Consider the following 15,151-nt stretch of genomic DNA (forward strand, 5'->3'; position numbering starts at 1 on the left):
TCTAGATCTCAGGTTCCTTATCTGAAAACCAGGAATAATACTGACCTACCAGAGCTGTTGTTTTTCCTGGAAAAGCAACTGAAAAATTCTCCTTAGTCGTCCATCTTCTTTTACCTCTCTGCAAATAAAGGCCAAGGATTAAATGTCTGCCAAGTGTTAATGTCCAATCAATTACAGATGCATTTTCTTTCCCCTCTGGGAAAATACTAAAAACTATAGTTCAATTTAAAATAAGAGTTATTAAAGTGTTAGAACCATAGAAAAGATTGAACTTTTTTTTTTCGCTTTAGGCTGAAAATGATAACCATCAGTTATACACACAAGTTTAATACTAAAAGATTCAAACTTAAAGCAATGCAGTGACCTAGTAACACAGAAACTGGATTTCAAAAGAAAAATAATCAATAGTACATGCTTCAAACAGAATACAAAATCAAAACAATAGACAAAAATTAAGTTTTCATTTTTAATTATATCTGAAAAATTGAAAAAAAATCAAAATTTCAAAACCCTACAAAAATTTTTGCAACTGTAGTGTCAAATGATTATTTTGCTTGAATAAAATAAACAATCATTTATGTTAAAAACTGAGGTAAACATTTTAATATTTAAAAGGTTGCATATCCTACATTTTCATTGAAAAATTAACTATTAAGAATAATTCAGTATTTTATAAAAATGAGAATATTGTGCCATTAAACTATTCCACTGCCGGAAATAAATTCTCATGCTGAAAAGATGGCCTTGCAAAGTTGAAAGTCAAACCAGTTGATTACATCCCTTGAGGTTCCTGATGTCTGGCCCCCAAGTCTGGGTGGGGCTAGGCTTTGACTCTGAGCTTTGACCTTGTTTGGAGAGATGGTGGCAACAGAAGCCAATTCTCCAGGACTATCTTGATCTGGGCCCTGCTCTGAGTTAGAAGCTAACTCCAACCTGGTTAGGTGAAGGGGTCCGAGGACAACTGAAAATGGTACTCTCTGCTGACTTTCCTGAGATTTTCCCCATTGTCTCAGTCAAGCTGTAGCACAATAAAGAGGAAGTTTGCTTCCAAATTGTGTATTGATAATTATTTATTGTCTGCACCTGAATTGAGTATCTCTGCCTGATGTATCACTTTATGTTGATCTTAAGATATACAACTTCATTGGTGTTTGCCCTAAAAATTGGTTAATGTTCAAATATGTCACTAAATTTCTATTTCAATTTTAGAATTTCATTTCATGGGTGAAGAGTGAGCTTAAAACTCATTCAGTGGAGTATAATTTACATATATATTAAATGTCCATTCTTCCCTCCTAATGGCTTTTTCCCAAAATTTGTCCCAATACTTGGATTTATTCTTGGAAATTATTTCAGACGCTGTGAAGATTCCAGGACACTGCAGCACTGGATCTAGATCACAGAGATTAGAGACACCTTTTGAGATTTCTTCCCCAGTCTCTTCTTTAAGAAAAACCCTCTCCCTCGCCCAACTGGAGCACCAGTTGTGAGCCTCTCTTCCCATGTTTGTACCAAATAAACCCAACCCTCCTAGAAAAAAGGTGATACCTGGCCCATGAACCACACCAGTTTGATGATTTTTCTCTTGACAATGTGAACTGAGACACAGGCTGAGAATCAGGTAGTGGCGGTCCCTGGAGCTGCACCGTCCTATCGAATGAGAGACTATGGCGGCGACTGAGGGCCAAGCCATGCACGTGAGGCACTCACATGGGGCGCGGCTGGACAGGCCCGGGAAACCCGAAAGTGTGGGCGAGAGAAGAAAAGCTGCATGGCTCCCGAAGACTTTCCAGTGTCCAAGTCTAACTCCCCTTGGGGCTCGGCTGTCTCTCTTCCTCTGAATTCCACGAGGAGCTGCCGTATAATAAAGCCTCTCTTCTTTGAAGTTGCCAGAGTGGGTTTCTGTTCCCTGCAACCAAATGAGCCCTAAGGCAGAATGAGGAATTTCTTGTAGGAATTCTACATGTCTCACTCCATTCACGGCAAGGGAGTATTTGATAATGACATCTTCTTTGAAATACTTCCTCCCAAGATTTGTGGATTCATTCTTCTGAGACTACCGACTTTCAAACTGGATGTTAGTTACACTACTGGATCAGATATACACGGCCTGAGAGCAAGTCAGACCATCATATTTTGTCTTTCAATTCATTTGTAGAGACTGAGTTGTAAAATTTATGACTCACTTTCTTTTTGCCCTATTCTTTTCAATGTGAAGGTGCTTCATCTTCCTTGATAAAAAAGAAAGGTAGCAGTTGAATAGCTTTGCCTTCTTCCTGACATCTATTAATGTTTGTCTTCCCCAAGCAGTAGGTCTAGTCTTTCCTCCCTGATTTTCTCCTTTTAAACATTGCTAAACCAGCTCTGGGTGGTTTTAGCATTTTTGTCAAGCTTCAACTTATTTGGGACCCAGCAAAAAAAATTTCTGATATGAAGTCAGTTCATTTACTCTTTAACCTAAGGGATAAGGTAAAAGTAAAATGAAGTTGGGAAGATATAAAAAATAGGAGAATAAAAAATATGTAATAAAAATTGTTGTGGTAAATAGATGAGTTAAGAGTTCACTCTGTGGGGGTGCCTGGGTGGCTCGGATAAGGGGCTGACTCTTGATTTTGGCTCAGGACATGATCTCGGGGTCCTACGATCTAGCCCCACCTCGGGCTCCGTGCTCAGCGTGGAGTTTGCTCGAGATTCTCTCTCTCCCTTTCCCTCTGCCCTTCCTCCTGCTCATGCACTCTCTCTCTCAAATAAATAATTAAAATCTTAAAAGAACAAAAAGAATTCACTCTGTGGGGAAAATGCACATGACTGCGTAGATTCTGAAGAATGTCCTTTAGCCAAGTGGATAGCTCGAAATGTCCTACGTCATCATTTGCCTTTTCTTGGCATCTTTTACAAATATGGTCTTTCAAGAACAAAGAGTGTGCTGTCTTGACAATAATAATTAGGATACTTCCAACCTTGTCCTGGTGGACACAGATCACTCTCTCTCCCTCTGCTGCTCTTGTTAATGAACAATAGTATAGCAAGAGCAATAAGCGTGATTAAAAACACACTCTGAAGCCAGACTGTCTAGTTTTAGATTCCAGCTCTGCTACTTAATAGCTGTGTGACCTTGCAAGTTACTTAACATCTCTGTGCCTCAGTGTTTTAATATGTAAAGTGGGATAATACTAGTGGCTACTTAGTATTAGGTAGAAGGATGTGAGAAGTAAATGAGTCCCGGTATAATGTATCTGCTCAATAAAGGCAGCTGTTATTGCTAGGCTTGTGTTGTTATTAGTGTTATTTGAGCAAGTCACTGGCTCTAAGGCATTTAAGGCTAGGCAGTGAGAGGGATAACCGAAAGTTGAGCCATGATCTTCCTATGGGGGAGTTTACTGTTACCACTGGTGACATAAGCCAGGGAGTTAGGAGGAAGGACCATGAAGTCAGGCTTTACTTCTTACTAGCCTCATGACTTTAGCAAAATTACTTAACTTGTCCAAGCTTTGGTTTGCTCATCTAAAATTGGGTCTAATAATAGGGCTTACACATCATAAGTGCTCAAAGTTTCTTACATATATAATGCATAGCAGGCTTTAAGTACCAAATGACTATGTCCTGTCATCAAGTAAATGCTCTAAGGATTTTGCAAATGATGAATGCTGCCTCTATTTCCCCAAAGTAACTGACAATAAACAGAAACACAGAGTAAAGCAAACCCAAGGCCACTTGCTTATGTTCCACACAGGCTCTCACACAAAGCTGTTCTCTGAAAGCACACCTAGGAAAGGAAATAGCCAATAAATTTATGTCTTTTTTTTCCTTTTGCCTGCTTTAAGATTTTTGTCTTTGATTGATTAAGATTTTTTCCAGTATTGTCTGGGTATGCTTTTCTTTATATGCACCCTGCTTGGGGTTTATGATGTTTTTTAAATCTGTGGCTTGATACTTTTCAACAATTTTGGAAAATTCTCAGCCATTATCTGTTCATACGTTTATTCCATCCCATTCTCTCTGTCCTGATCTCTATCTTCTTCTAGGATTACAATTACATATATATTCGACGTTTTCACCTATCCCATACATCTCTTACTCTTTTGTGTGTTTTTCATCCTTTTGCTGATCTGTGATTCAATCTAAGTATTTTCTTCTGACTTATCTGATTCTTTTTCAGCTGTACCAAATCTGTTATTAAACCCATTCATTCAATTCTTAACATCAGTTATTGTGTTTTCAGAATTCCAGAAATTCCTAGAATTTCTTTTTTATTTTTTAACTTATTTTTATTTTTTTAAAGATTTTATTTATTTGGGAGAGAGAAAGAGAAAAAGAACACAGCCAGGGGAAGGGGCAGGAGAGAGAGAAGCAGACTCTGCTGAGCAGGGAGCCCGACATGGGGTTCAATCCCAGGACCCTGGGATCATGACCTGAGCTGAAGGCAGACACCTAACTGACTGAGCCACCCAGGCGCCCCCATTTTTTTAATTGTATTTTCATTTCCTCTTCTCTGCCAAAATTCTCAATTCTCAATCTCATTTTTTAATTTCTTAAATGTATTCATCATAATTTTTAAAAATTCTACTGAATAACAACAAAATCTCTATGTTCCCTATGAGTCTATTGTCCTCTGTTTTTCTTTCTGCCTCACGTGCTTGATACTTTTTAATTGATTGCCAGACTTTGATATAAAACATTCAGTGATAATTTGTGGCCATAGGTGATGTTATCTTCCTCCAGAGAGGGTTTGTTTTGCCTCTGGCAAGCAGCTGGGCTGCAACAGTAGCAGACTTAGATCATCTAATCTTTGAGAGCACTAATCTGTATCCACTGTCCTCGTCCTCCTGGGGTATACCCCTTCAGGATTCCAGCTAAACACCCAGGCAGTTTACCAGGTCCCATCCCTCTTGGCAAGCTCTGAACTCTAATTTCTCTTCCCCCCTGACCATGTACCCATTGAAAGTCTGCTCAGTATCCCACCTTCAGCTTCCACTTTTAGAATTGGTAGTCACCTGAAGAAGAGCAGTGTAAGTTCAGGCTCATTTCTTTGGGCTTCCCTGTGTTCCCATATCCAGACCCCATGAACCCAGTTCCTAACTACTGAGATAGCTTTTCCAGTTCTCAAAGAGAGGGTTGGTTCAAAACATCCTAGTCCACCATTGCTAGAAGCAGAACTCTTGCCTATGTTTTTATTATATATCTGATGACTTGACTCTTCAGATTTCAAACAGTGGGCAGATTTCTTAGAAAACAAGTGCTAGAGTTCCAAACAGCTTGCCAAACAAACCTTAATGGAGAAAATGCATTTCAAAGACATGGGTGGGTCAATGGGAAAAATTGGAAACCTCCTTAAGGAGATCCAAATCTTTGCCAAAGATGGTAAATCCAATGATTATTATATATGTTATTTTATGTTATAAATCATATCATCAATACCTTGAGGAATGTTCTGTGGGATCCCCTTCAGTTTCCATGTTACTCAAATCTTTGGGAGCCATTATTCCTGACCTTCTAGGTTTTAATGTCCTTTCTTCTAGCCCATAATCCCAGGGTTACTTTTGATGAGTAAAAAAAGATTGATTCACTACCATAAATACGGCAACTTCCTGGTGACAAGAACCTGTCTTATGTGCTACTGCTGTTGTTTTTAGGAAAACAAAACCAAACTAAATGACCACAAGGGATGAAGCTGGCAAAGTTGGATAGGACTTAGATGTAACACAGGACAATACACATAAGAGTTGTGCAACAGATAACCTGTTAAATTATTTAGCGGACAAAATCAGTCTCTCTTCTTGTCTATAAAGAAATTTGAGCTGATCACACCAAGGGCTGACATGAGCTGAGAGGACATCTCCTGCCTGGCAGGGAGCCTTCAGCACAACTCCTAGAAACCGAACCTGGATATCAAGTCCAGTCAGAGCTTTCTTTTCCTTCGTCTGAGTTGGTATGTATCACTTTCATCTTTATTCCATTAAAAATAACAAACTCTTTATGTCTCTAGTCCAGGTGAATCCCTCCCTATCTGGAGGCTTAAATTGGCTATTCTGTTGGCAGAATTCATACCTGTTGTTGAAAGACAGGAGCCTCTGCTTCCGGCCTCTATCGCAGTAAGAGACAGGAAATCCCTGTGGCAAAAAAAAAAAGACGTGCTCGTAAGAATGCAGAAATGGTCCAGCATTCCTTTCTATGCAGATACTGCGGAAAGAGACAGAGGTGCAGACACTCCATAGCTTTATATTCAGATACGCCAGAGCATGGAGTGTGATCTGGTTCATCAATGTTGGGTTATGCATCCTACGTTAGACTTACTTTTCTTAACAACTACCATTACTTGAATGTTTTCTCTGTTCCAAGCATTGTAATGGTGGCATTATATTTAAACTCTTTATATTTTCACAGTAACTGCAAGACACATGTTGGTTGTTTTATATCCTTTATGACAAAGTCAGTCAAGTATGGCCATAAGAAGATACAGAAGAGAGGCTCAGGCAAAAACAAAAATTTACTTGAGACACAGTCCTAGAGACAGGAGGATGCAATGTGGGGCCACATGGAAAGCACCGGGGAGGTCAGGAGGCAGAAGACAGGAGTAGGAAGGAACACTTAGGCCAAGGCCTTTATTGGGGTTTCTGTGGGAAAGGCAAGGAAGGACAGGGTAATGAGTTTAGGATTAACTAGTCTGAATAATTTTGGTGGGTTTTGGTCTATAGGGCTGGTCCCTAGTTGCCTAGCACCTGGTCCTGGGATAAGGCAGAGTAATATTACTTCTGGGATGCACAGGGCAGATAGCAGAGGTGTGCTTCTGGATCTGTTAGTTTTCGTATCAAAGCTATGCTCCAGGCCGGGGTCCTTTGGCTATCTCTAAGAATTAGCCAGGAGAAGGGTAGTTTCTTTCCAGCCAGAATGGCTTCCCGTGATGTCAAAACAATATAATATACAGAAAATTATGTATACACAATACATTAGTCTTCCTGTATAATAAAAGGAAACTGAGATTCAGGGAGTTTCGGTCAGAGCTCAACTGGTATTTGTCAGAGTGGAATTAAATCTTAAGTCTGACCCTAAGTGCTATCCTGCATTAATTTTTCCTTAAAATTTTTCCAAATCATACTCTATTCCTAGACATGCATTTAGAAAAATGAGATAATACTTCTAAAATGTTTTGATTTCTTTGGTGGATTATTTTGCAGATTAATTGTAGTTAATATGCACATTTACCAGAGTTGGAAACACTCTGTAATTAAAAACATTCATCTACCAGTATCGTCCAACTACTTGATTTCAATGAATTTTACCTTTCAGCTTATTAGCACTGGGGAGTAAGGCCTTGCTCATTCAATAAACTATATAGCTTGAGACGTATATAGTATGATATTTTGTTTTTTCCACCTGGAACAGAACAAGTAAAAAGTTACCCATAAGGAGCTTTCCAACAATGAGTGGTGAGGTCTTGGAACTGCATTTTGCATCTCCATTTAGGAAAAAAAAAAACAACAATCTATTTATGGGAGACAGATTTTATTGTTTGAACAGAGGGGGCCAAAGTGAATATAAAGAATGTGAACTACCTATATGTAGGGAAGATCGTACAATTAGAAATCTAAAGATTTTCTGAAGAACATGACTCAGTGTCCGAAGCAGAAAAAAAAACTTATGGGAAATACTAAAACAACAAACAAATAACTAAGCTACAGCTTTTCGATCAAACCTAAATGTTAATAGTTGGGAGACTATATTTTTATCTTTTTATTCATTAAATTTATTTTAGTCCTGCTTTTTTCCAAACTGGACTTGGAGAAAAGCCTCAAGAAATGACAGCATAAAATAAGGGTAATAAAAGAAAACTCTGTTTCTTCCTACTTAAAACACTTCTGATATACCAAATGTGTGGGTTTTCTATATCAAGTAATTCTCCAATTCTCTGTGCACACCAGCTGGGCGTCCTACGATTTAATTCATTATGACACCAACTGCCCAGAATTAGAGTAAACTGGACAGGGTAAGGGCTCCGACCCAAGATTGCTTCCCTTCAGACACCAGCCACAAGTCGCAGGCTGTCGCTGGTACCTGTGACTGACCAGCTGTAAAACAGGGGCTCCCATAACTCTCTCCTCAGGTTCAAGATTTTGCTAGAATGGCTCACAGAACTCAGGGAAACATTCTTACTATTTATTATGAGGAAAGACCAAATGAAAGGAATGCGAAGGGCAGCATGTGGGAAGGGGCGCCCTCTCCAGGCTGCCATCTTCCTGGCACGTGGATGCGCTCAACAACCAGGAATCTCTCCCGATCCAGTCCTTTAGGGATTTTGTGGAGGCTTCCTTACGTGGACATGATTGATCAAATGGATCACTGGTGAGTGTTCTCAATCTCCTACCCTCGTCCCTTCCTCCGATGTCTAGAATCGGGGCTGAAAGTTTCTAGGGCACAAGAGTCACCTCTTAAACTCAGATATGGTTGAAAGAGGCTTTTTACGAATAACAGAAGATGCTCCTCTCACCCTTGTCATTCAGGAAAGGGCAAGGGTTTTTAGGAGCTCTGTGCCAGAAACCAGGGCCAAGACCAAATATCTTATTTCTTATTCTCTCATAACATCTCAGATAATAAAACGGAAAATGAGGGCCCGTGAAAGCTGGAAAAGAGTACACATGCTAACCCATCCAAAGAGTTAAAGTGGCAGAATTTTAACTCTGGGCTTCCTGGGAAGTTTTTTTAAATACATATATATATATATGCATACTAACTAAATATATATATTTAGTTATTTTGTGTGTGTTCTTCCAAGTTTATATGAGAATTTTAATTGTCCACAATTTTAAGTAAACAACATTAAATACAACTACCTTACAAACTTTAAATTACTGGGGAAAATTCATGACAAAATATATATACTTTCTTCTTTAAAAAATTAATAGATTTTATTTTTTAGAGTAGTTGTAGGTTCACAGCAAAACTGAGTGGAAGTTACAAAGATTTTTCATATACTACCTGCCCCCACACATGCATAGGCTCTCCCATTACCAACATCCCCCACCAGAGTGGTTCATTTGTTACAACTGATGCACATATATTGACACATTGTAATCACCCAAAGGCTATAGTTTAACACTAGGGTTCACTCTTAGTCTTGTATATTCTATAGGTTTTGACAACATATAATGACATGTACCCACCATTATAGTATCCTACAGAATAGTTCCCTTGCCCTAAAAATCCTCTGTGCTCTGCCCATTCATCCATCTTTCTCATTAACCCCTGGCAACAACTGATTTTTTTTTAAGATTTTATTTATTTGACAGACAAGAGAGAGACACAGCCAGAGAGGGAACACAAGCAGGGGGAGTGGGAGAGGGAGAAGCAGGCTTCCCCCAGAGCAGGGAGCCCGACAAGGGGCTCGATCCCAGAACACTGGGATCATGACTTGACCTGAGCCGAAGGCAGAAGTCTAATGACTGAGCCACTCAGGCACCCCACCACTGATTTTTTTTACGGTTTCCATAGTTTTCTGGCAGCCACTTTTAAAAGGGAAGATTGATACAGTAAGTTTTCATCAGAAAATAAAAGACATAAAATTTTCTCAGAAGAGACAACATTTTTTCTTGGCCCTAAATTCTCTAAGAAACTAGTTACCTTATGGGATCAAGATAGATACATCAGATAATATCCACAAGAGTCTTCCAGAAAGCATAAGTGCAAATCTTCTTTAACTATATTTTGAAATAAACTCATAACAGCTGAAAGCCCAACTCAGTAAGAGAAGAATCTTCCAGGTTCTAAGTTAAGTTCCAAGAGACTAACTTGATCCAAGGTCACTATTTGGGAAATCCAAATTTATCCAAATAGCATGTCCCCTGTCTAGACTGCCTTCCATAAATATCATTTATCTTAACAAGGACTTTTATAAGCACTAAAATTTTACCTAAGGAACTGGTCTCCTGTGTTGTTTGAGAACAAACAGGTCCATGTTGAGAGACCAGAAAATTGATGCATTTATTATGAAAGGTGAAAAACTTAACTAGTACTTCCCCCATGGGGCAGTGGAATGCAAGAGTATTTAGGCAACTTTGAATTTGCTCAAATACTTTGATAAAAGCTCAGTTGAGATGAGATATTCACAATAGAGCTTGTCAGAGTTGGTTTAGGCATGGAAAACGTTAATGCAAAGGTTTCCAGTTGCCTGCCTTGGACATAGAAAAATCTTATTTCATTCCCAGCAGTAAAACCTTTCCTTGAGGCAATCAATACTTGTCGAGCTTGTCCTACCTATACTATGTGCTGGACGAAGTACTTTATACAATTTACCTAATTTAATCAGGTGAATTATATGTTCAGGATCCCAAATATATTGACTTGCTGTATGAGGCAAATCATTGATTAAATGAATTTCGGAGAATGATTTTCAAAGACAATGATTTTTTTTTCAGTACTGTTATAATTACTGTTAAGCATTCTTTCTGACAGTAATTAAATACTAAGTTCACTAGCTTCTTGAGGCCAGGACAAAGACAATGTTAGGTATTCAATTTAAAATTTTCATTTTCCTCCTCGGCATACTGGAAGAATATATTTTTCAATTTTTCTTGCAGCTATGTTGGAGCCATGTGACGAGGTAGAGGCCAGCAGAATGCTGCACATCCCCAGGTATGCTTGCTCGAACTCCTTCCCCCGTTATCCATGTGGCTAGATGAGGAGAACTCTAGGAAGACAGAACCACAGGATGGAAGGAGCCCTGATCCCTGAATAGCCACCTGTAAAGGATCGCTTAGGAGACTGTCCAACCTGCATTACGTTTTGCACTAATGAAAGGAATTTTTATTGTGTCAAGCCAAAGATACTGGAGGTGATGTGCTGGAGAAGTTAGTGTTACCATCCCTGGTTAACTGATCCTAAAAATTCATTGTCAAAAAGATTTATTTATTTATTTTAGAGAGAGCGAGCGAGCAGAGGTGGGGAGGGGTAGAGGGTGAAAGAATCTTAAGCAGACTCAGCAATGAGCGCAGAGCCCCACATGGGGCTCCATCTCAGGACCCTGAGCTCACGACCTCAGACAAAACTAACCGACTGCACCACCTAGGCGCCCCAACCTTCCCATTTTTCTACGTAAAAACATGAATCCAAATTGCTTTAAAATTTGTATCATATCACTAAGGTATAATTTTAAAAGGGCTGAAAAGTAGACTACAACATGACTCTCTATTAAAACTGCTTTCTAATTTCGTCAGCCATTTGTGCCCATTTGAATTCTTCCAGTGACATTAAAATAGAATGAAAGGCCTATCAAATAAAGTCTTCCGGTGTCTTTGGCAGAATTATTTGAAGGTGGATGAGAAAGAGCAACAGTAATCGTCGTGCCTGAAGCATATTAGTTGCTCATGTGTGCTGTATTAGATGAAACACCAATGCCTTCAGTTTGTGAAGAGAAGGCTGGAATAAAATTTTGGAGTTCAATCTTGCAAGTTGGTAATTTTTAAAATATATATTAACTTTTCACATAGGTGTGTGTTTATATATTTAAATGACCATTTTTGTAACTATCTTACCAAATATTCTGATTTTTTTCCAATAAATTTTTTAAATACTATTTGGCTTTTCTAGTTACCTAATCATATCATCTTAATGAGAACTTTGCCTCTTGTTTTCAATAATTCACATTTTTCCTTGTCTGACTGCATCAAATCCTATTTCTAGAATATTATGAAAGTAGTGATATGGGCATTCGCATCTCATTCCCGACGTTGATAAGAATTTTCCCAGTATTCACATTCTACATTATTCTTTGAGTTATTATTTTATTAATAGTTTATTGTTTGTTTGTTTTAAATCAGGAATCAATAGCACTGATCATGGAGTGTGCAGAAACCTCAGGTCTTCTTAGGTTTAAGTAAAGATGCAGAACATTTAGGCTCGCAAGACGGCACTTGCATACTCAGGATAAGGGACAGGGACCACGGTGTGCCTGCACAGTGGCATCAAGTGCTTCTCTTCAGTGGGACTCCTCACACAGCAGAACAGCCCGGGTGCCTGATGATAAACACTTTACACAGATGGGAAACTGCTCTGGCTCAACAGCCTCATGCCCCTCTGGAGCCAGTATCTCATCAGCGTAGTGTCCAAGGGCTCTACAAGGGACACACCCAGTTAGAAGAGTCACTGAACTCAGGTCCCTCCAATGCTATGGTTTGCTATTGGGTATATTTTGTTCTGTCTAAACACAGTTGATCAATCAGGGATCCATTCTTACCAGCAACATAGCAACATAGTTCACCAACCACCTTATCAGGTTGCCAGGGGAACGGGAGCTAGAAAGTTAACATAAGGTCAAATTCTCATGCAGAAGGGGAAAGGATTTTGTTAACCCTTTACCCACATAGAGGTTTTCTGTCAACATGATTATAATGGATTCTTCTATATGTTAATAGATTATACTTCTAATCATTTATTTAGGGCTTTTTGCATTTATATTTGTATCAGAGATGAGCTGGGTATATGTGTGTATGTTTGGGCACATGTGAGAAAGCTATTTTTTCCAGACTTAAATATCAATGACTTCTTAAGAATAATTATAAGCACTCCTCTTTAGATATTTAAAAGAGCTTAAGTATCGGAATTATTTACTCTCTGAAGGGATGATATACTCTGTGGTACAACTAGAACTGCTGTGTGTGGGCTAGAAAGGTCCTAGACATGCTATTTCATAAAATCATTACCTATGATCACGTGAAGGACACAACACTAGGGAATATCATTGTAAAAAATGAAAATGTTAGTGTATTTCACTGCTCCTTGTTGCTCTGACAAGGCACTTTTTTAAGAAAGAGATGAGCTTGGCCAAAAACTGGCTGCTTTGCAAGCAGGAATGGAAAGAAATGAGAATGTCCAGAAATTTGGGGCCTCCTTCGATTGAAAAAGACAACTGCTTTGATGACCCAAACATTAATATCAATAAAGGGATCTAAGCCTTGTGGCAAGTATCAGAGTACGGGGTGTTCCCTTCTGAACAGCCCTATTATTTTAGCTAGCTTCAAGGTGGCCTCCATTAAGATGAAAGAGTAAGGTATGGACACAAAGAAGCAAAGAAATAAAGCAGGCTTAAGAACTAGGAGTAGAAAAGATTTTGGTTATGGTTATTGGTACAAGGAACTGACTGGAAACAATTAGATCAGAAGCCCATTGGGGTTCTAAAGAAATCTGGTAACTGCAGAAACCACGAGCCTGGCCTGAAAATATCTGTCTCTGTTAGCCCCTTAAAGCAACACTCAGACCCTTGATTTTGTACCAGTAGAAAAAGAGCTATGAATGATGTACAGCCTCGAAAGAAGACACATGCTCCAATAGCCCCTTCTGGTGTGGCTATGGAAGATGAATGGACAAGGTTGGAGAAACAGAGGTGACCCGACTGTCTGACCAAGGCATTTCTTCTACAGCTGGAGCAGAGAATCTCCATAATTCTTGCTCAGCTGGGAGTCAAAATTGCAGTGAACAGCGGCTATGTGCTCCTCATCCTTCTCCCTTCTTAATAGGAGTTCTTAAAGCAGGTATCCTGTCCTTATGCCACCACTGTATGTGGGATAGGGGGAGAAAGAGCTTGCTGACAGCCACTATGAGAACTTGATAGAGAACACATTTTCTTTCCCCTCTGTCTGGGTACTGTCCCCACCACACACCCTCACCTTATTCAGTTTCTCTTTAAATGTCACCTCCCCAGAGGGGACCAAATCACTCTACCTAAAATCACACCCCATCTCTTATCACCTTATCCTTCCTTTACCCTCTCTTTGTACCTTTATCCTCTCTTTACAGCACTTACTCCCTGACAAACCACGCCCCCCCCCCAACTGCAGTGTGCTCTCAGGGCACAACCTTGTCTTTTTTCCGGCTGAAGTCCTAGTACCAAGAAATGGCCAATACATTGTACGCTCTCACTAAATATTTGTTGAAAAAAAAAGAAGACAAAACAATTAAGAGCTTCTAATGTCTAAGCGTCTGAAGTTGTTTTTGTGTGGTCCTATTTTGTTGTTTATCTGTATCACATTGTAATTAGTGATAATTATTTGTGAGAACACTGTGAGTACCACTTGCAAGGTGGCATTATCGGGTGGGAAACCTAACCAAAAAGTTGTCCTCTTGGGAAAGTACAGGTATTGTGAAAAGCAAACTGTTTTGATCTGTTTGTTTGTTTTCAAGACTGAGACAGTAATTGGCACTCCCATGGGAACGTCACCTTGTTTCTGGAATGGTGGTCATAACTGCAGCATATTAACCTTGGAATTCCTTTAGAGTCCCCTCATTCCATGATTCAACAAAGACTGATATAATCAGCTACTGCTTACTCAGGCGAGAAGCTAAAGTTCACCAGGAAGAATTCAATTCAATCCAATCCAACATTTAATATTTACTGAATTGAAGCCTTGTGCCAGGCCTTGTACCCTGTCTCATAGAACTCAGAGTGGTAGAGAAGCAATGCATTAAACACACTGCATTAGGAGTTACAATATGGGATGCATAGTGTTGTAATTATACCACAAAAGTCTCAGCCGAGCAAAAAATCAGAAAAGGCTTCCTGGGTAAATGTCAGCTAAACTTGGACCCAAAGGGCAAGTGGAGAGTGTCCAAATGAAGAAGGAAGATGAATGGAGTGTTTTCTAAGCCAAAGAAAAAGATATGGAAAAAAATGTTAAAAGGCCTGCCGATAGGGCATTACACTTTTGCTTCAGATACTGTCATATTTTCACCTATCACCTGTCCTCCTTTCCTTCTATCTCCAGCTTTTAGCCTATAGGTTAGCCCTTTCTTGATAATCATCTGTTGGTCTGGTGGGGCTTATTTGCAAATCCAACCCGGGAATCAACAAACAAAGGAAATGGCTAAGGAGTAGCCACTGGAGCCTGGAACTAAGCCTACATTACACTTACAAAAATTTGATTTTCTGAAGAAAAAATATTTTGACTCCTACATTTTTGGACTTCATTAGAAAGATCTGAAATAGATGACACCAAGCTGTTTGCCTAAAATAATGTCCCAAGCCTGAATTGGCATGGATATTTCCTGAGATTAAAATAGAAACTTGTTTTGCTAACAGAAAACAACTTGGAAATCAAAGAGTCGTTTAAGTTGAAACCATTATTTTTTCCTTTTCTTGCATAAAATTCCTGTTTTTATACACACG

The 15,151-nt window shown here is 39.2% G+C and overlaps 1 long non-coding RNA gene across 1 annotated transcript in view; it reads right to left on the reverse strand.

Annotated features, from left to right (window-relative positions):
- LOC118537410 (uncharacterized) overlaps positions 1-15,151 on the reverse strand; it is a 39,032-nt gene that overhangs the window by 22,102 nt on the left and 1,779 nt on the right. The window contains exons 2-3 of the long non-coding RNA XR_013446424.1: positions 6,049-6,110; positions 46-118 (exon numbers count right to left, since the gene is read on the reverse strand). This is a non-coding gene — a long non-coding RNA (uncharacterized LOC118537410). The remainder of the gene's footprint in view (positions 1-45; positions 119-6,048; positions 6,111-15,151) is intronic.

The sequence above is a fragment of the Halichoerus grypus genome, chromosome 3 (genome assembly GCF_964656455.1).
Source record: "Halichoerus grypus chromosome 3, mHalGry1.hap1.1, whole genome shotgun sequence".
Taxonomy (NCBI): Eukaryota; Metazoa; Chordata; class Mammalia; order Carnivora; family Phocidae; genus Halichoerus; species Halichoerus grypus.